The following is a 20,404-nucleotide window of genomic DNA, read 5'->3' on the forward strand; positions in this document are numbered from 1 at the left end:
TCACCCTCCAATCGCAATCCGCAACCCCACACCGAAGTGTAATACCAATCTCTCTTTTTTAATAACCCAATATTTGTATTTACTTGTGTAATCGCTGAATTGAAGCTGACTAATTTATCCTTTTTGGTTTCATTTAGAGTATTTGGGTTGTTTGTGATGATTTTCAAAAAGAATACAAAGTTGAAATTGTATTATTTTGGAAATCGTATACTTTAAGCTAATAAATTAATGTCAGTTATGATATACCAAAGGTGTAGGTGCTGGTGATGAATTTGATATTAATCCTGCAATTGAGTTTTGATGGATTGTTAATGGTAGTGAACTAGTGATTGTGATAGTGTACTTATTGCTAGTCAATTACATTATTAGACGATTTTTCCTATCAAAATGAACAAACTCAAATGTTAAAGTGAAATGAAAAGAAGTTAGAGGTGAGGATTGGGGTGGGGCTTGCTTCCGGCAGGGAAGGGGAATGCATGGCTAGGCTGTTCATGCGGTATGGGGAGGGAAGGGGTGGCCATTCATCCCAGGGCAGCACAAGGGGTGGAGGCGTGGTGGTTGATTGGTCATTTAGGCCATACGTGGGACCAAGCTGGGGTTGTTTTTTTCTTTTATTTTATTTTTTTACAAAAAATGTAATAGACCTGTTAAATAGTGACATTCTAACGGTGGGACCAAGCACAGGGATTGTTAGAATATTTTATTTTTTATTTTTTTATTTGATTGGTCATTTTATTTTATTTTTTTATTTTATTTAGGCCATACGTGGGACCAAGCACAGGGATTGTTAGAAAAAGATTAGGGTAAAAGGTGGGATTATTTTGAAATATTCAAAAGATGGGATTGTTCAGAGAAGATAGAGCAAAGGTGGGATTATTAATCCATTTTCCCATAAAATTCTAAAAAAACAAGAATTAACAAATTAATTAAATGCAATAACAACAGCAAGCATCAATTTAAGCTTCATAATTCATGATTACCCATAATTTTACTACCTCCGTTAAATGTTATGTGCAACTTTGGAATATTTTATATCTCACAAATAATACCCCAAAGTTGCACATAACATATAATGGATGTAGTATTTATTTATATTTTTATTTTTTTTTAATAATAAGCCCTAAACCTTAGCAGAAATAAAATACAAAAATCAAGTAAAAATATGATCAAAATTCATAGAAAACATACTTATGATAAGTGTAGACACCCAAATGTGTCTCCCCAAAACCAAACCAAGTGATGAATACCTTTCTTGTCTTTTGATTGTCGAACAAAGCGAAAGTGTGAAAAGTCTAGTGATGAGGATGTTTTTATTAAAATATCTCTTCTTTCTGTTTTTGAAAATATTTCTTTTCTTACCCTATTTATGAAAAATGTGCATTCCAGTTTAGTTTGATCCATGATATGGGGGCCAATCATAGTTAGACGGGGCTTTAAAAAACCTTTCCAACGATATATTATAAGCCCAATTACGATGAATAATGAGAAAGTTATGGCCAAAATACTAAACTGGGCCCAAACCGGATTTTACCTGCAACCCAATGATTATGTGGAGGTTCCAAAGGTTTGATCCTATTCCTAAACTAATTAGGATTAATTAGATACTTCCATAAATTTCTAAATGATCTTAATTATCCTTTTTGAAATGATAAAATCAAAGAGTTTGAAATTGAATAAAACTTTTCTTTTTTAAAATCCTAATTCTATTCTAATTTAAAGATGTTCAAAGACAGTCAGATATTATTTTTTTTCCTCATAATATTTATCCAAATCTTATATGGTTGGATAAATCTTGAAATTATCTTTCTAATGATATATTATAATAATAATTCCGAGCTATAACGAAAAAGATATGAATGGAATACGAAACTCTATCCAAAACTGAAACCCTTCCACTATTTCGGCCATATCATTTTTATTTACATAAGATTTTAATCTGATTCCAATTGGGTTGTAAATTAGAGTACAAGAGCATTTCAACGATATATTATAAGACTTATTTGGACTTCTAGATCAAAAGATATAAAAACAAAATCCCGCAAAAAAGTTGTCCCAACACCAAACGACAGGTCTGTCGCCTGGCGACGAGCTTGTCTTCTGGCGCTGCTCCTGTCATTGGCAACATGAGGTCTTTTTTTCCGAATAGGACTCGAACTCTCTTCTATCGTTTCCGTGCTATTTTTTCTATAAATAGGGGTCGTATCTCCCCGTTTTTAATCACTAATAACAAACATCTCTCTCTCTCTAAAAGCTAGTACTTTCCTTCTCTCTCTTCTTTTTCTAAACCTTCCCTCCCTCAAAATTCCTCATACATTAGTTCTAGAAACACCTAGCCAAGTTCGAAGTTGCCTTCGCCCAAGACGTGAAAGGTTGATAATTTCTGAGGGTTTGGTCCCAAATCCCTATTTCCATTATTTAATTTAATTGTTTGTTATAATATTTTCCTTGAAGTTACTAACACGTGTATTTTGTTATTGGAAAGAGATACGAGGCATCGAAGTAAGTACTTTAATTGTTTTACTATTCTTTTGATATAAAAATTATGCTTAGATTATTTTATTGATTCCTAGTATCATGTTATGATGTTTTATTGATTCCTAGTATCATGTTTAGGGATAATTAATATTTCTAATATCAAGTATGTTTATTATGATGCTTCCTATTTCTTTCCAAATATCATGTAAGTATCATGTTAGAGCTAAAGCTTTAATCTTTATTGTTTAGTGACATGCTAGGGTTTGTTATTAATCTTGTTAGTATCATGTCTAGGATCTTGCTATTATTATTATGCTTTATTTTTAACATGATTATTTTGATTATGACTATTGTTATTATATGATGTTGCTTGATTATTTCATGTTAGTATCATGTCTAGGATCTTGTTTAGTGATAGTCTTTAAGGTTGGATTTGTACCTTCATCCCCGAACTTCCAGTCATGGTTCCAGACCTATTGGAGTTAACGATCTCCTGGATCGTTAAGGGGTGTAACCTTCACCCTGTAAACGGTTTACAAGTTCCTAATACTTGTTGGCGAGTCTTTTGCTCTAACTTCCTTCTCTTTGGACACCACCATGCTCAAGTGTATGATTACAGTGGGGCTCAAGTGTGGGATGGCTTGAAATATTCCCTACAGTTTTTTGGCAACTCCATTGGGGAGGATTTCTATTTTAATTCCTAAAATTTATTTTTGCAATGATTTAGAATGAGTGGATGAGACTCGAAAAGTTATAAGTATTTCATGTGCGTAATTTTGATTGACGTTATTGGCATAAGCATAAAAAGGTTCTCATTGGAAAGACCATCCGAATGAGTCAAAACATAGGATTTTTACACGTAGGAATCTAGGGAATTATCTTTCACAACTAAAATCGAAATAATGCTACGAAAAAACTGGAAAATTTAAGAATAGAAAGCTGTCGAGGCATGTAGGAATTAGTGCTGAGAAAACAACGTCAGCGCCAAACGATGGTGCTATCACCTGGCGACAAGCTTGTCATCTAGCAACAGTGCCAGCGTTTGGCAACGGCGCTATTTTCTCGCGCCAAATTCTTCCACTACCGAGCTAGAAATATACCTTCTTGTTTCGACTAGTTTTCTAGTACTATTTGCTCGGTTTTACTTCCTTATTGAGTTTTTCCCTTTTTCTGAAACCCATATGTGTTCTACATATGGCCATAACCCTCTGGGAATTTATGCTCCATCTACCCAATTGAACGCTCTTGGCAACAAAGGGTACATCCAAGATTGTTGAATTCACCAAACCATGGAAGCGAGTTTAACTCGCGGGGTCCCATCCACACACGCCAACCCTTCCAAAGGTAAGGCTTCCACGCGTTGCATCCAGACTCATAACCATGGACCCTCTTTGACTAACCCATATCCTGAACTTTAGAGAACTAGAGCCATGGTTAGGTTGCAAACTCATTGCATCATGTTGTGACTATTTGACTACTTTTGCATTATTTGCTTGTGCATACTTACATGTGATTAAACTAACCGTTTGGTTTGACTTGTAATTATGAATATGATTAAATAAAATAACCAAGGACTAAAGGACTTTTCTTAATTAATTTATTAATTAATTTAAGCTAATAAATATGTCTAAAATCAAGTCATAGTTCCTTTGAGTCAACCCAGATTTTTATTCCCGTATACTGCACAAACGTCAAATTGTTTTGGTCATAGCCGGAGTTCTAGAAAGAGTTACGAGTCGTAGAACCTATGGATCTGTAGCCCCAAGTTTTATCTTTCATTTGGCGTTGGTTTCGTCAAATTCGGAGTCACAGATCAAAAGTTATGACTAAAATAATATAGTCTGTCCTGTTTAGTGCACATACGTGAGGTCTTAACTTAGTCTTTGCTTGAGTCTAGTCACATAGTCTAGTCCCATGGTCATGACACGATTCTTGAACACATCACTTACACTCACAAGTATTCACACACTTTGTACATACTCTTTTTACACCATGACCATGTCTTAGGTTCACGCATGAGTCGTCATTTCCGTCATTTAAGTTGGGGGTCCACTCTATTCCTAATTTTTCCATATCTCTCCATCTACATCACCTTTCCATACATATATCACACTTTTCTTCTTAAACACTTTCTACTTTCTACTTTCACATTCCTTCATCTTACATGCTTCCTCCATACATCATTCACCTTACAACACTTTTTTCCCATCCATGCATGTTGAATTGAGTTTGAGTCATGTGATTGACACAAAAAAAAAAAAAAAAAAAAAGGTAATGATGAAACAAATGCACAAGGCAAGCTTTTCACCAATATTTCATGCTTTCTTCATCTTTTTTTCAAACCCTTTCCCCAATAAGTCTAGCATAGGCACCTTTTATTTTCCTTAGATCTTATTTTGTAGGTCTTTTTCCTTTTTACGTACCTTTTTAATAAAAATGAGCATTTCTTATATTGAATATGATTATTTCATTACATTGCAAAAAAAAAAAAAAAAAAAAAAAAAAAAAAACTATGTTGAACTAAGCACAAGGTATACCAATGATTTGAGGCACCCTTTGTAGCCTATCATATCATCTTCACTCTTTCAAATATACAATCTTTTTTTGATAAACCACTTTGAGCCTCACCTAACAATAGGCCTTTCTTTTTGTCAACCCACATCTACCTAACCTTGGGATGGGATGGTGTGCAACTTATGCAAATTTCAATTTCACAAAAGCTTGAGTGATTTCAAAGGAATAAAATAAAAATTTAAAAAAACAATAAAAGTGTACAAAAGGGCAAGTGTTCCAATGTCATTGATATGAACATGTCTTTGATATAAACACGTCTCAGATTGCGTCTCTTATCGAGTGCTCGGTACCGTGCCTGCCAAGTGAGTGATAGACCGCATGATCGGGATTGCCCACACTTATTAAAAAAAGGTTCAAAATAAAAAAATGAAAAAGCAAAAAAAGAGAGCAAAAATAAAAATAAATAAATAAATAAAAAATAAAGAGCTCAAAAGTGAGAAACTTCAAGCATAATAATACAAAGATTCAAAAGCAAGGTTGCACAACTTGGGGGCTTATCTAGGGTCTAGAGCCTTTATCCCCTTCTTCTTCAACCTTTAGCATAGCCACATTACAACCCTTAAAAGACCTCTTTGATGTATACACATACTTGTGCGAGGTTCGGCTAGAGTTACGTTCGGCCTGATTCCTAACGGATACGTAGGCAACCTCACATCGAGGTATAGTCATAATAAAAATGCATTCATATTTACTTTCATAATTGATCATATCAAAGGACCTCCAATGCTCATCCCTATTCATTTAGAGCTAGACTTGGGGGCTTGATCCTTATGTTATTAGCTTACCCAGCCTAAGAGTAACCACTATTTAACTCTTTTCAATATATTTTTGCACACTTAGCCCTTGCGGCCTAACTTAAGTGTCGATCACTATCACACACATCACATGACCAAATATACTTCCCTTAGGAACCCTTTGTCATGAAATCTTAACACAACGCTGAAGCATGCCTTGTCATATCAACATCAATCATCATTGCATCACAAAGTATGAAGTACTTAGCCTCCGCACCTAAGTTACCTAAATACTTTCATTATTAAGTCAACTAGGATAGTCTAAGATGTTACAATCCTTGTACTATGAGAGACGACAACGTTAACAGATTAAGCTCATTCAACATGCACCATCAAACACTTCGATTCTTTTTCGAGTCCTTCTCTTTCGGGAGAAAGTCAGTACCTTCCACAAAAATGACGGAAAATTTTTGAAATTTTGCTTTTTCGCATTTTGAGTCAAGCACATCACAATACAATGCACACACGAGTCATGAGTCACACGTGTCAATTCACCTTGGGTCAACCTCAAGTCAGTCAATCACATTGAGTCAGCCTCAAGTCAATCAATCACCTTAGGTCAACCCTAAGAAAAAAAATCAAGCCTTAGGTCAACCCTAAGAAAAACACCAGCAAAGTCTTTTGCAATCTTTTGATTTTTTCCAAGATACAACCATTCAGCAAAGCTCCTGTTCGCAGCCAACCGAATGATTGCAACAAACATTCAAGTATCAAAGCTCTATTGTTCAGAGACGCTTTGACAATCCTTTCAAGCACTTTTATTCAAAGACGCGTGGACATATCAAAAAGATCTTTTGGTCAAAGATATGTGGGCATATCATTCAAAGATTTATTGTTCAGAGACGCGTGGACAATCCTTTCAGGCTCTTTTGTTCAGAGACGCGTGGACATATCAAAAAGCTCTTTTGCTCAGAGACGCGTGGGCATATCCTATTAAAGCCCTTTTGTTCAGAGACGCGTGGGCATATCAAAAATCTCTTTTGCTCAGAGACGCGTGGGCATCCTATTAAAGCTCTTTTGTTCAGAGACGTGTGAATATTTCTTCCAAAATCTCCATTCACTACAAAATTAAGTAAATATAGCAACAACTCAAATTTGTTGCTATTCACCAAAAATCTGTTGCCAACTCTAGTTAGCAACATATTGGAATCGAAAATTTGTTGTTGCTAAAAGGCTTGTTGCCATGGGATTTTGGCTAGCAGTTGCAAAACAATTTTGTTGCAATATTTCATGCATTCAAATATAGTTTCCATGATGGTTGATGTCTTGGTGCATGCATGCGTTGCCAACTTTGGCAACAGATTACCATTATTTGTTGTTAAAGTAGCAACAAATTACTAATGTTGATTCCTAAAAATAGCAACAAATCATTAATGTTGGTTCCTAAAAATTGAAACAAATTATTAATTTTGATACCTAAAAATAGAAACAAATCATTAATATTAGTTGCTATCAACACTACGAGACAGAATCCCGATCCCTATTCGCTATTCGGTTCAACCCAATCCATTACCAATCTGCAACCTCACTCAGGTCAATTTAACTCGACTTGACTCGGATTTGCATGTAAGGCACTGTGAATCCCCACTCTCAAGAATCGCAGTTGGTAAGAGTCGAACCTGTGACCTCAAAGTCACAAGGTGAAATTCTTACCAACTATATCAAATACTTTTTCTTTACTTATATGCATATAATTGCTAGTAAGTGAAGGAAATATTAGAGACGAAATTGAAAAATATGTCTCTAAATTAGGGATGGAATAAAAAATTCGTCCTTAAACTAGAGACGAAATTGAAATCCGTCTCTATTTTATGTCATTATCGCAACAAGTAATAAGAAGATTGTCTCTAAATTAACAACAAACTGTAACACGACTTGTTCCCAATGGCAATAACTAGAATTTGATGTCACTATAGCAACAAATAATATAAAGAGTATCTCTAATGGCAACAAATAAAAATTTTGTTGTCATTAATTACGATGGTAATTGGCAACAAATAAAAATACGTTATCATCTAACAACAATAGTTTAGACGACTTGTTTCTAATGGAAACAATTTAAAAATTTATTGTCTTTTTTGTTTCTAAATCAATACAAATAAAATATCAGTTGCCATAAGTTTTTTGCAATATGGAAATAAGACAAAAATATGATTCCATTTAGTAACAACTAGCAAGACAATTTGTTTTAAACAACAACAAATCAAAAACATGTAGCCACTAATTATTAAATTCTAAAGAATAAAATGTCGCTTTTAATTAGGCAATAAAAAAAAATTATTTTCGTTGCTATTTAGCAACATTTTAAAAATCTATTGCCAAACTTAGTTGCTAAAAAGCTTTTATATTTGTAGTGATTGTTCAGAGACGAGTGAACAATCCTAAAAAAGGAATTGAAGCTCTTTTGTTCAGATACGACCGAACATCAACAGCGGCAAAGCACGACCACAACATCAAAACAGCAAGATGGCATTCCCTAGCTTGTGGAAGGTTGTCACAACAACAAATGCAGCAACAAATCGATTACCCTCAGAGACGTGTGCTCGACAGTGCAAGATACGCGTTTCTTAACACTTTTATCTATTTTGACTAACGCTAGTTTGCAGGTATCGGCATTACAAGAATTCTTTAGGATTGCAGAAAGTTCTGAATCATTCTCCGTCCCTATCGTTACTATGACTTTTGTTTTCAAAACTTGTGTTTCTCCAAACTCAGTCAAAGTGGGGGCTTCTGTAGACACCCAAATGTATCTCCCCAAAAACAAACCCAGTGATGAATACCTTTCATGTCATTTGATTATCAAACAAAGTGAAAGTGTGAAAAGTCTAGTGATAAGGATGTTTTTATTAAAATATCTCTTCTTTCCGTTTTTGATAAATATTTCTTTTCTTACCCAATTTATGAAAAACGTGCATTCCAATTTAGTTTGGTCCATGATATGGGTCCAATATTATTTGGATGGGGCTTGAAAAAACCTTTCCAATGATATTTTATAAGCCCAATTCCGATGAATAATGAGGAAGTTATGGCCAAAATACTAAACTGGGCCCAAACCGGATTTTACCTCCGACCTAATGATCATGTGGAGGGTCCAAAGGTTTAAAAATATTCCTAAACTAATAAGGGATTAATTAGAAACTTCCATAAGTTTCTAAAAGTTCTTAATTATCCTTTTTGAAAAGATAAAATCAAAGAGTTTGAAATTGAATAAAACTTTTCTTTTTATAAATCCTAATTCTATTCGAATTTAAAGATGTTCAAAGACAATCAGATATTATTTTTGTGACTCATAATATTTATACAAATCTTATATGGTTAGATAGATATTGAAATTATCTTTCCAATGATATATTATATTATTAATTTCGAGCAATAACGAAAAAGATATGAATGGAATACGAAACTCTATCCAAAACTGACACCCTTCCACTATTTCGGCCATATATTTTTTATCTACAAAATATTTTAATCTGATTCCGATTGGGTTGGAAAATAGACTTCAAGATCTTTCCAACGACATATTATATGACTTATTTGGGCTTCTGGATCAAAGATATGATAAAAAAAATCCGCAAAAAGTTGTCCTATCGCCAAACGACAGGTCTGTCGCCTAGCGACGAGCTTGTCGTCTGGCGCTGCTCCAGTCGTTGGCGACAGAAGATCTTTTTTTTCAAATAGGACTCGAACTCTTTTCTATCGTTTCCGTGCTATTTTTCTATAAATAGGGGTCGTAACTCCCCGTTTTTAATCATTAACAACAATCATCTCTCTCTCTCTCTCTAAAAGCTAGAAGCTTTCCTTCTCTCTCTTCTTTTTCTAAACCTTCCCTCTCTCAAAATTCCTCATACATTAGTTCTAGAAACACCTAACAAAGTTCGAAGTTGCCTTCGCCCAAGATGTGAAAGGTTGATAATTTCTGAGGGTTTGGTCCCAAATTCCTATTTCAATTCACTAGTGAAAAAATTGTCATTTGTAACACCCTATTTGTAACGGGCATGATAAAATCCGTTACAAAAGAGTAATTGTAACGGGCAAAATTTTTTATCGTTACGGAAAAACTTATTCGTAACGGGCAAACTAATGTCTGTTACGAACAATTAATAATTGTAACGGGCAAATAAATGTTCGTTACGAATAGTTATTAATTTTAACGGACAAATATAAAGCCCGTTACAACTAAATAACTCTCTAGGGTTAAATGTTCGATCTGTTCCCACTTTCCCAGCCGCATTTCTTCCTCACTCCTCTTCTCTTTCTCTCTCCTCAAACCACTCTCTCTTTCCGCATCTCTCTTCTTCCTCACTCATCTGCTCTTTCTCTCTCCTCAAATCACTCACTCTCTCTACTCAAACCAAAAATTGTCAATAGCTAAAACTCACGAGTGATTTGCTCAAGAATATTAGGGAGATCGAGGCCAATGAGACGTTGTCTGAGGCGAAGAAGCGTCAGCAACTTCTGGGTGGGGTTAGATCCGGAGCAAGCATCGATTGCCCACAACCACCGTCGCCGCCAACGTCAATTTGAACCAAATACAACAACAACAACAAACTTGAATCAATTATTGATTCAAAAATCAGAAATTTGATGACAAGGTTTTTGGGCTCTTTAGCTTTGCGTTTTGGTCCAATAATTCAGGTTAAATGCCTTGATTTTTTTGGGTTTAATTTATGTAATATTGTTCGAAAAATTACTCCATTTTTACTCGCGATCCACTCTTCAAATCCTATTATTTTAGGGTTAGGGTTTTCTAAATGGACCTAGTTGCTTCGGTTGTCGATAATTTAAAATCATTTGCAAAATGCGGCCAAGATCTTATCACCGGCATCACTCGCCGCCAGCAGAATTAGTCCCGTTAAAATCCGGTACGTTTTTTTGTTTCTCACTTCTGTTTTAATTTCTGTATATTATCATTTTGTTTGGCCTTGTTAATTTCTCAAATTTGATGCTGCAATGTTGTAAAATGCTGAATTTGATCTTGTTTCCAGCTTATTATATGCTAATTTACATTTTTTTTGTAATTATTAATTTTATAGTGTCAAATTTGATCTTAATTGCTTGACTTGCTTTAGTTTCTGCCAATTTTACTCAGCAATTATCATTTTAGCCAGTACAATTTGATCTTTATTTGAAGTTTTATGGAATATATGTTTTTTTTTTCTTTTGAAATTTGATTAACTAATCTTAATAAGTATAAATTTCACTATGATGTACATATGTTCTTTACAGAGTATGTGTTCCCTTGGGGGCTAAATCCCTTTTTATTTGTATTGCCATTTGGAGTTTTTGAACAATTGAACCCCATATATGCACTTGAGTGCTGTTCCACATTAGGAAATAGAGCAAAGTACCATTTTCCACTTCTAGGAAGTTACTTTATCTGTTGCCAATTGGCTTTAAGGCGAAGCCTCACTTAGTCTTATCCTAGATTGTTGCAAATTGTGATTACATATTTCATCTTGTTGCTATCGAATAATACTCGATTTCTTTATGTGACACTAGTTATGTTTTAGTTGCATTTGTATGTGTTGCCATTCACTAGCCCCTGAGGAGATCATGGATTGGACACTAAAATGAGTGTTTTTCCAGACAGATGATTTTGATGCTGATGTGTATTTTCTTCTCCAGTCTTTTGAAAATTTCTTTGCTTGTCTACCTTTTTTTAGGTACAAAGACGTCTTGCACAAAATTGTGAGGCTGCTCGCAAAAGTCGTATGCGAAAAAAGGTGGGAAGTGAAGTGTTACAAGTTTAATGAGTTGTGGTACTTGTTTTCTGCTGATATAATTCTTCTTGGAACTTTGTTATTTGTAGGTCTATATTCAGCCATTAGAGTTGAGCCATTCAAAATTGATGCAAATGGAGCAAGAGCTTGAACGAGTGAGATAACAGGTATGATGATAATTGACATAATTCTCATTGCCATTCTTATCTATTATAGATGTGTTTCCTAAAGACTGCATCTTTAATCAAAATGCTAAACACATCCTTGAATGGTTGATTCCAGGCTACGCTTGTGAGCAATGTTATTGACCCGCTTCCTTTCTCTGCAACTGTAAATTCAGGTTTGCCTTCCAATATGTCTGCTTCTAGCATTCTTCTACTTAAAATTTCTGTCTTTTGATAAACTGCTAATTCAATTAGTTGTTTGTGTAATATATAGCTGCAAATTAAGTCATTATTTTAAGAATGCACGTATTGCTCATTCAATCATTAAAAAAATTAAAAAATAAAAAAACTGCTAAGTGGAGTAAGGTTTAATAAATTAAAATAGACGAGTAAAGAGTCTTTTGAATAATAGCCTTCTTATTTTGAATTGTAGAATTCTACAGTTGCATAGCTTGATATATCAGCAATCTATTTTCAAACAAGATCAATTTAAGTCATTTGAAAGTTGTAAGCAGAGTGCTAAGTATAGCCTTTTATTTTTAATTGATATTGAGATAGACTATGAAACTATACTAAAGTAAAGTCAGACTATATTGCTGCCAAAAAAAAAAAAGAAAAAAGAGTCAGACTATTGGGAACTTGTGACTCCAAATTGTGTCTCTTGATCTCATTTCCTATCTCCATTACTAGATCCTATGCATTCATCCGGATTTACCAATATGGGGTTATTTTTAGTGCATACCTATTAAGCTTACTTTAATTTTAAAACATGAGACTTATGCATTCTTTAATTATTGTTTTTTTTCTTTTTAGGGATTGTTACATTTGAGATGAAGTATGGACATTGGGTTGAGGAGCAGAATAAACAGATTTGCGAACTCAGAAATGCATTGAATACCCATATAACCGATGTTGAACTTCGGATTCTGGTAGATAGTGGCATGAAGCACTATTATGATCTTTTTCAATTGAAGGCAGGTGCAGCAAAGGCCGACATATTCTATCTCATTTACTGATGCATTGAATACCCATATAACCGATGTTAATCCTTGCACTTCATAGAAGTATAGAAGTATTATATTGAAATTTTTGGTTTGAGGAATGTTTTTAGCACTAAAGGGGTTTGATTGGCATTATTTCCTATGGGACTCGATGAATTTTAGATGTTCCTGTTCATGTAAATCAGATTTCTTGAATGCATTGATTTGCTTTTTAAAAATCTTTTTTAATTGAATTTTACCTTTTGCTGACAATCAGTTATGTTTGTTTCTATTACAGATAATGCTGGAGTAATTGTCAACCCCAAGGGTGAAATGAAAGGTATGTGATTGCACCAACTTTGAACATTATGGGGGATCTTTGTGACTATATTTGAGCCTTTGTTAGTTCGGGAGTAGTTTGACATGGTAGCTTAGAATTTCATGGCATTTTGGTAGACTGTTCAATTTCCATGAAACCTGAATTTACCTGAATTTATATGGAATGTGTGACATGCATATCAACTTATGTAATGGTTCAAAAAAAAAAAAATCTTTAGTGAGGACTGGGTAGGTAGGTGAAGTAAACTTCCCTTGTCATCAAAATTTTGTTACAAAGATTTCCCTTGACATTTATCAATGGAACCTTTTGCACCCTACATCCCATTTCCTGCTTTGTTGATTTATGATCCAAAACACAACACAATCTTGTGAATTAATTTTGTACAAGTTGCTTCTTACAGCTTTCGACTTGTACACAATAAACCCTTTTCTATTTTTGCTAACTGAAAAAAAGTCTATTGACTAGTGTTGCCGCAAAACATTTTTCACATGTTTTGAGACTAGCATCTGATGAGTTGATGTGTTTAGGTGTGAACTCTGTGTTATTTTGACATGGCTGCATTTCAGTGTATATGTTTATAACATTTGTCTGAGATGTAAAGCATTAGAAACTTCTTCACCTCTGTGGGTGTGTTCTGAACAAACAGAACATAAAAAGCTTATTATGCCAACAGTTTTACTGTATATGAAGTTTAATTCTCTGCTTATTGCTGATTACAATATAATTGTTTATATATCCCCGTCTTAATCCATATCTCTCTGTGTTTTAGGATCTGCTATTACTGGTCCCATTGCAAAGGAGTGTGCCGAGTTGTGGACAAGGATTGCTAGTGCTGCCAATGCCATTGTCTAAGAGATGTCGTTCAGAGTTTCCAATTTTGTTTTGCTATAATTCTGAATGTTTATAGTTAGATAAATGAACAATGCCGGTTTGGTAGGATGTGTTAAGTCAATTTGTGAGTTTGCAAGATATTAGTTGATTGTATATTAATTTATACTATATTTGTGTAAAATATAAATATCTCTCATTATTAATTGATAAAATAGTGTGCAAAGCAATCCAGCATTTGCTGGATTTTTTTTTTAATTAGATCACACACTATTTGTAACGGGCAGATTTTAGGCCCGTTACAAATAAGTATTCGTAACGGGCAAAACATGTTCTGTTACGAATAACGGGGTTATTCGTAACGGACATTTGGATGCCCGTTACAAATAACGGGGTTATTCGTAACGGGCATTTCAAATGTCCGTTACAAATAACCTCGTTATTCGTAACGGGCACTTGTTTGCCCGTTACAAATAACAACTTATTTGTAACGGGCAAGTGCCCGTTACAAATACCATTTTCTATTCGTAACGGCCGCATACGTAACGGTCATTGCCCGTTACGGATGGGATGTTTTTGCCTGTTACAGATAGGCTTTTTTCCACTAGTGATTATTTAATTTAATTGTTTGTTTTAATATTTTCCTTGAAGTTACTAACGCGTGTACTTTGTTATTAGAAAGAGATACGAGGCATTGAAGTAAGTACTTTAATTGTTTTATTATTCTTTTGATATAGAAATTATGCTTAGATTATTTTATTGATTACTAGTTTCATGTTAGGATGTTTTATTGCTTCCTAGTATCATGTTTAGGGATAATTAATATTTCTAATATCAATTATGTTTATTATGATGCTTCCTATTTCTTTCCAAATATCATGTAAGTATCATGTTAGGGCTAAAACTGTAATCTTTATTGTCTAGTGACATGCTAGGGTTTGTTATTAATCTTGTTAGTATCGTGCCTAGGATCTTACTATTATTATTATGCTTTATTTTTAACATGATTATTTTGATTATGACTATTGTTATTATATGATGTTGCTTGATTATTATTATTGTTATTGCTTGATCACACCTTTTATGCACGTTTAACGGGAATTTGTACTTGTAATCACGCATAATAAGATAATTAATCATCTTGTTTAGGGTTAATTTGATTATAATTCAAGTGATCGCAAATAATAGTTTTATTTGTGCATTAATATTCAACCAACATAGACTAAACAGGTTTAGGGTAAGCCTATTGATTGCATGTCAGTCAGAAAGAGCACATGAATATGAGAAGAATAAAGTAGAGGCCTATTATTAGGGCAGGTTCAATCTCTTTTAGGTTGGATTTGTACCTTCATCCCCGACCTACCAGTCATGGTTCTAGACCTCTTGGAGTTAACGATCTTCTTGATCGTTAAGGGGTGTAACCTTCACCCTGTGAACGATTTACAAGTTCCTAAAACTTGTTGGCGACTTTTTTGCTCTAGCCTCCTTCCCTTTGGACGCTGTTTCGGGGGTTTTTGTCCCTTGGGAGAGTTACAACACTGAAACTGGATTCAACTGAGGATGCCTGTACCTGCAAAGCAAACGGACCGCCGGATGGTCGGTGGTCCGCCTCCGAAGATTAAGTTAGTAAACGTTCGGTAATAAAACGTGCGGAAGTAAAGTTTATCTGCTCGGATTCCAAGCTCAGGTAAAGTGCTGTGTGTTCCTTGAAAACGACAGCTCTGTGGTAAGTGACGTGTTGTCTCGTATTGCGTGTATATTCTCTCTCCTTTTTTCTGTGTTTTTTCTCTATCCGTCATAAATGCCAGAATATCCCTATTTATAGGGTCCTTTTCAAAAGTGTGCCCCTCCTAGGATCTTGGTGACCTAGGAATTAGGTCACACCGTTTTGCGATGCCTCGGGATTTGGGCCCTTAGAAGGCTGCCATCCCAGGGCCAATTGCCTGAGTGACACGTGTCACTGTGCCCAAAAGGATTCTGAAGTGCCTTTTGAGTGACACGTGTCGCCACCTGAATGGTCCCTGCCGGACCTTCAGTCCACGTAGGACGGAGAAGAGTCCACCCTCCACGTGTCATCATTCCATAGGTCCAAATGGCACCTATATGGAGGACACGTGGCGCTTTCTGATTGGGCCACCTGGCCGGGTATAAAATACCCAAATCATTTGCCCCTCACAGGGGTCACGTGCATTGCACGTCACTCCTGTGACAGGTGTCGGTATCTGAGTGGTAAGATTCAAAAATTACTGGGGGGAAAAATTAGGGTTTTACCCCCCCTATAAATAGTAAGGTTTGACCCCCCCTTAGATTCACACCTTTGCGAATCTCTGGAGAATCTTGGACTTTTTAACTTAGAGAATCTGAAAATTCCGACACTCGGCCAATTGTCCGACTGTTCTTCAGCACACCAAGCGTCTTTCACCCTTCTTCTAAAGGTAACGCCTGTTTTTTCATTTACTCTTCATTTTTTCTTGGTTTTTGAAAAATGGCTCCCCAATTGCATGCGGCACGGCGTAGGATAGTGATCAACTGGTCACCGGGGACGGCTGAATCTAGAACTAGCAGTGCCGAATGCTTGGCCAACGACCCTGCTTTGCGAACTTCTCCGAATCCGACCGTTTCCGTGTCTGTGCAGGACACTATGGCCAAAACCAAAAGAACAGCAAGGCAGTGTAGCTCCGATAGAGTTTTCTACCATTCGGATGGGTCGACTGTTTATTCAGACGACTCAATAAGAGTGCCTCGAAGTGAGCTGTCGGAACATCCGGACAACCCTTCTTAACTTCCTCCTACCCCCCCTATTACCATTCGCCCACATCTAGTGGAACTCCTAGTGATGGAATCCTGGGGGAGGCGGATGAAGAATATCAACCCGGGCCTTCTGGACAGGCGCCGGAAGAGAGTCTAGGGGAGGACCTCGCTGGCACCAGTCGGTGGTCCCCTTGCTCTGATGAGAGCTCTGTTGACGAGTCGGCCTCGTCATCTTCTTCAGAGAATGCCTCCGTAACTTCAGAGGAGGCTAGATCAAATATAGATTCTGCCAGAGAGTCTCTGGCAGTGGATAGGGGGGAAAGCTGGGCCGAGCCGAGCGCTTCCAGGCGCTTGGAGAGAGCCCCCTACTATCAGCATGTTCCACCAGGCAGGCGGAACGCCATGGCATCCGGCCTTGCCAATTTTAGGCGCAAGGTCGTTCTAGGCTATGGCTACACTTTGTCGGTCCCTAACGAGGGCGACACCATAACCTGGCCGAGTCTGGCCAGCTATCAGGACAAAGCATTCGGCTGCTATGAAGCGGTCTTCCAGGCTGGCCTCCGCTTCCCTCTCCATCCGGCCGTGAAGAGGATCTTGGACGGATACCAACTGGGTATCTGGCAACTTGTACCCAACTCCTGGATCAATATTCTGGGGTACGTTGCCGCCTGTGAGATACTGCAGGTGGAGGCGAGCTTTGAAGCGTTCGCCCACATGCACTATCTGAGCAGGGCGCCTGCTAGGGGCGGTGAGGGCTGGTACACCTTAACCACTTGCAAGGGGTACATGATGACTGTTGGCAAGGAGAACAAGTGGAAAGCCTGGAGGACTAAGTTTTATATAGTCAAGTCTGCCGACAGCCGCCTGAACCAAAAGTATAACAGGTGGAATAAGGATCCACCTCTCCTAGCAGGCAAGAGCGCATTGCCGCCTATTCCCAGGCGGGCAAAGGAGGAGATCATGGACGCGGGGTTGTTTACCGTGTCCGTGTGGACGAATGATGAGGGGGACAAGGAGGTCACCCCTCAATGCTATCTCCCTTTGTACAAGTGGTTTGAAGAAGGAACATTCTTAGCCGCCTGTGGGCTAAGTTCTGAAATACCGAGAGGTAGTCGGCTGTCTGTTTTATATGCAATTTACTTTTGCTTTTCAGTACCCGTTTAATGGTGCTAACACTTGTTCCTTTGTGCAGACAAAGCGATGGAGAAGCTCTCGGCCACAAGGAAGCCGGCTGTATCTGCTGCTCGATACAGGTCGAATGTCCTAAACAGGGCAGAAGCAACCACTCACACCAAAGTGGACGAGCAGAAAACTGGCGGCACCTCCAAGGTAGGAAATTGTTATACTTTCATTTCTGACCAATATTAAATTTGCCCGAATGATTTCTAACTTGCGTTGATGTAGGGTACGCCTTCCAAATCTCCTTCAAAACCATCCGACCCTAAGGTCCAAAAGGCAAGGGCGGGTGATGTGAGCGCATCCGGCAAGGGCGGCCGGAAGCACATTGCTCATAAGCCCAAGAAGGGCCCAGACGCCTCTTCTCTCGAAGCTGAAAAGGAGATAAGCAAACCGGATGCCCAGAGGGCATCGAAGGGTGGCTTCAAGCAACCCACCGCTGCTGTCGGCTCAGCAGGAGAGAGGAGGAGTCTGGGGAGAGAGGAGGAACCGAAGGACGACGGTAAAAACCATTCGTCTTTATTGTTCTTCCATTTAAATATACTTGTGTTATTTTTCTAACTTTCTTTCCTTCTCAGTTCCTGTGCAGAGGCCGACTGTAATCCAGATGGCCAAGTCCATGCTGAGGGCGGTTGATCCCGACGACAAGGCGTCTGTCAGAGGAGTCGGCACCCTGGACTTGGATGGCATCCTGGGGAACCTCTGCGAGGTATGAGTCTTAACTTAAGCAATTCTCTTTTTTTTGCTCAAGTCTTTATCCGCCTGGTTTTAACCATTCGGCTATTTTTGCAGGCCATGCTGCGCGTCCAAGGGCTCAGGCAACCCCTCAAGGAGAAATCCAGAGAGGTAACAGTCGCTAAAGCTCGGGCCGAGTCCGCCTTGGATCGAGCTCAATTTGATGTTGCTCAGAATGAGTATCTGACGCTTGATATGATGTATTCGCAGGCGGAAGCCAACATTCAGGTGAAGAAGGACCTGGACTCGGCCCGCCCGCGCATCACTTCCCTTAAGAAAGAAATTACAAATATTAAGGAGAAGCTCGAGCCTCTTCAAGATGCCAAAGAAGAGGCCGAGAGAGCCAAGCAGAAGGTGGGCCGCCTGGAGCAGCGCCTCAGCAACCAGGAGCACCAGCTGAAGTCCAAGTTTGAGTCCGTGGCAGAGCAAGAGAGAGAGGCTCTTGTTAAGCAAATGATGAGCGATTATGATGCTATCATGCGGGACACTTGGGCGGCTGTGCAGCCGGACTCAGACTATCAGACTTGGAAATCCAAGTTTGATGAAGCCAGCAAAGCATTCGACGCTCGTCTTATAGAAGAGGCTGAGAATGCTGTGACCGAGGAAAGCTCTGGGTCCGACTCTTCTGGGGAGTCGTCCTCTGGTGGTGAGGAGGAATATCAGGCGGAGGAGCAAGAGAAAAATGATGAAGAGCAGCCGAAGGACAACAGGCCGGCTGCCAATGAAGAGGCTCTCCCCTGATCACTTAAGCTTTTTATTTTTTCTGTTTCTGCTGCCGAATGGCCAAGTACTTTGTTTTTCCGGCCTGCGTGCCGAGTATTTGTATTTTTACCGACCGAGGGGTCGGGTAATTTGACAATCTTTCTGGCTTTGCCAGATAACAATCTTAACCAATCGTCTGGTGACGATTGGTCTTTTTTTTTTTTTTTTTTAATTTGAATCATTCGGCCATTTGGCTGAAGTTATCCATATTCTGTCCTTTGAATTTTTTTACTTTGAATTTTTTGAATTTTTCATTGCATGTTTTTGCCAAGTATTATAACCTGTATAGCATGCGAATGTTCTTGCCCCTGGACGGATGTCGAGTGGTTTCGGTTTATTGGATTGATTAACTTAGAAATTGTTGATACTTAGAAGAGTATTTATGGTTTCTAAGTCAATCAATCACTATGGTGATTGCCCCAAACCACGCGGTAGACGTCCATCCAGGATTGGCAAACATAAGTGTTCATTCGGCCATTGGCTCGAACTAAACTCAAATTTCCAACTTAGCTAATTTGCTAAGGGGAAATCTCCGCCTGTACTGCCCCATAAGCAAAAACAGGCGCCTCCGGCCATAGACCTCTTTGAGATTAAATGCTAAGTTTGTAACTTAACCAATTTTCTTTAAAAATAATTGTCCGCCTATCTTGCCCCATAGGCAAGGATCAGGCGTCATCCAGCCAATAGCCTCAATAAGTGCTAAGTAGTTAACTTAACTCGTATATTAATCAAATATTCCGCCTGTTTTGCCCCTGAGCAATAACAGGCGCATCCGGCTTCATGCCTCGCTTAGCTTCTACTTATGAAACAGTGACCATTTCTGAACTGTGCTAGGACAGATAGAAAATTCGGGTCTTTTAGATTTCACTTTCGATTAAAACAAACGACTGCGAATGTTGCCTTAGCATTCGGTAGGGCCGCTTGATATATTCGTAGAGCAATGTGCCACCCAAATGGGAGATGCTTCTCCTCGACGAATTCGCCCGAATGGACGTCGCCGGTTATCTGACTCATGTTGGAGCAGACGCTCATACTCATGTTGGAGCAGACTGTGACCATTCGGTCTCTTTTTGTTCATTAACATCCGGCCATGGGCCTCATCATG

General features: G+C 37.9%; 1 long non-coding RNA gene across 1 annotated transcript; it reads left to right on the plus strand.

The window, feature by feature from the left end:
• Positions 1-10,082: 10,082 nt before the first annotated feature.
• On the plus strand, positions 10,083-14,090 carry LOC145574354 (uncharacterized). The gene is made up of 8 exons (XR_014098052.1): positions 10,083-10,478; positions 10,579-10,705; positions 11,507-11,566; positions 11,653-11,730; positions 11,846-11,903; positions 12,541-12,701; positions 13,006-13,047; positions 13,817-14,090. It is a non-coding gene; the product is annotated as an uncharacterized LOC145574354 (long non-coding RNA).
• The last annotated feature ends 6,314 nt before the right edge of the window (positions 14,091-20,404 follow it).

The sequence above is a fragment of the Chenopodium album genome, chromosome 1 (genome assembly GCF_948465745.1).
Source record: "Chenopodium album chromosome 1, dcCheAlbu1.1, whole genome shotgun sequence".
In the NCBI taxonomy this organism is placed as follows: Eukaryota; Viridiplantae; Streptophyta; class Magnoliopsida; order Caryophyllales; family Amaranthaceae; genus Chenopodium; species Chenopodium album.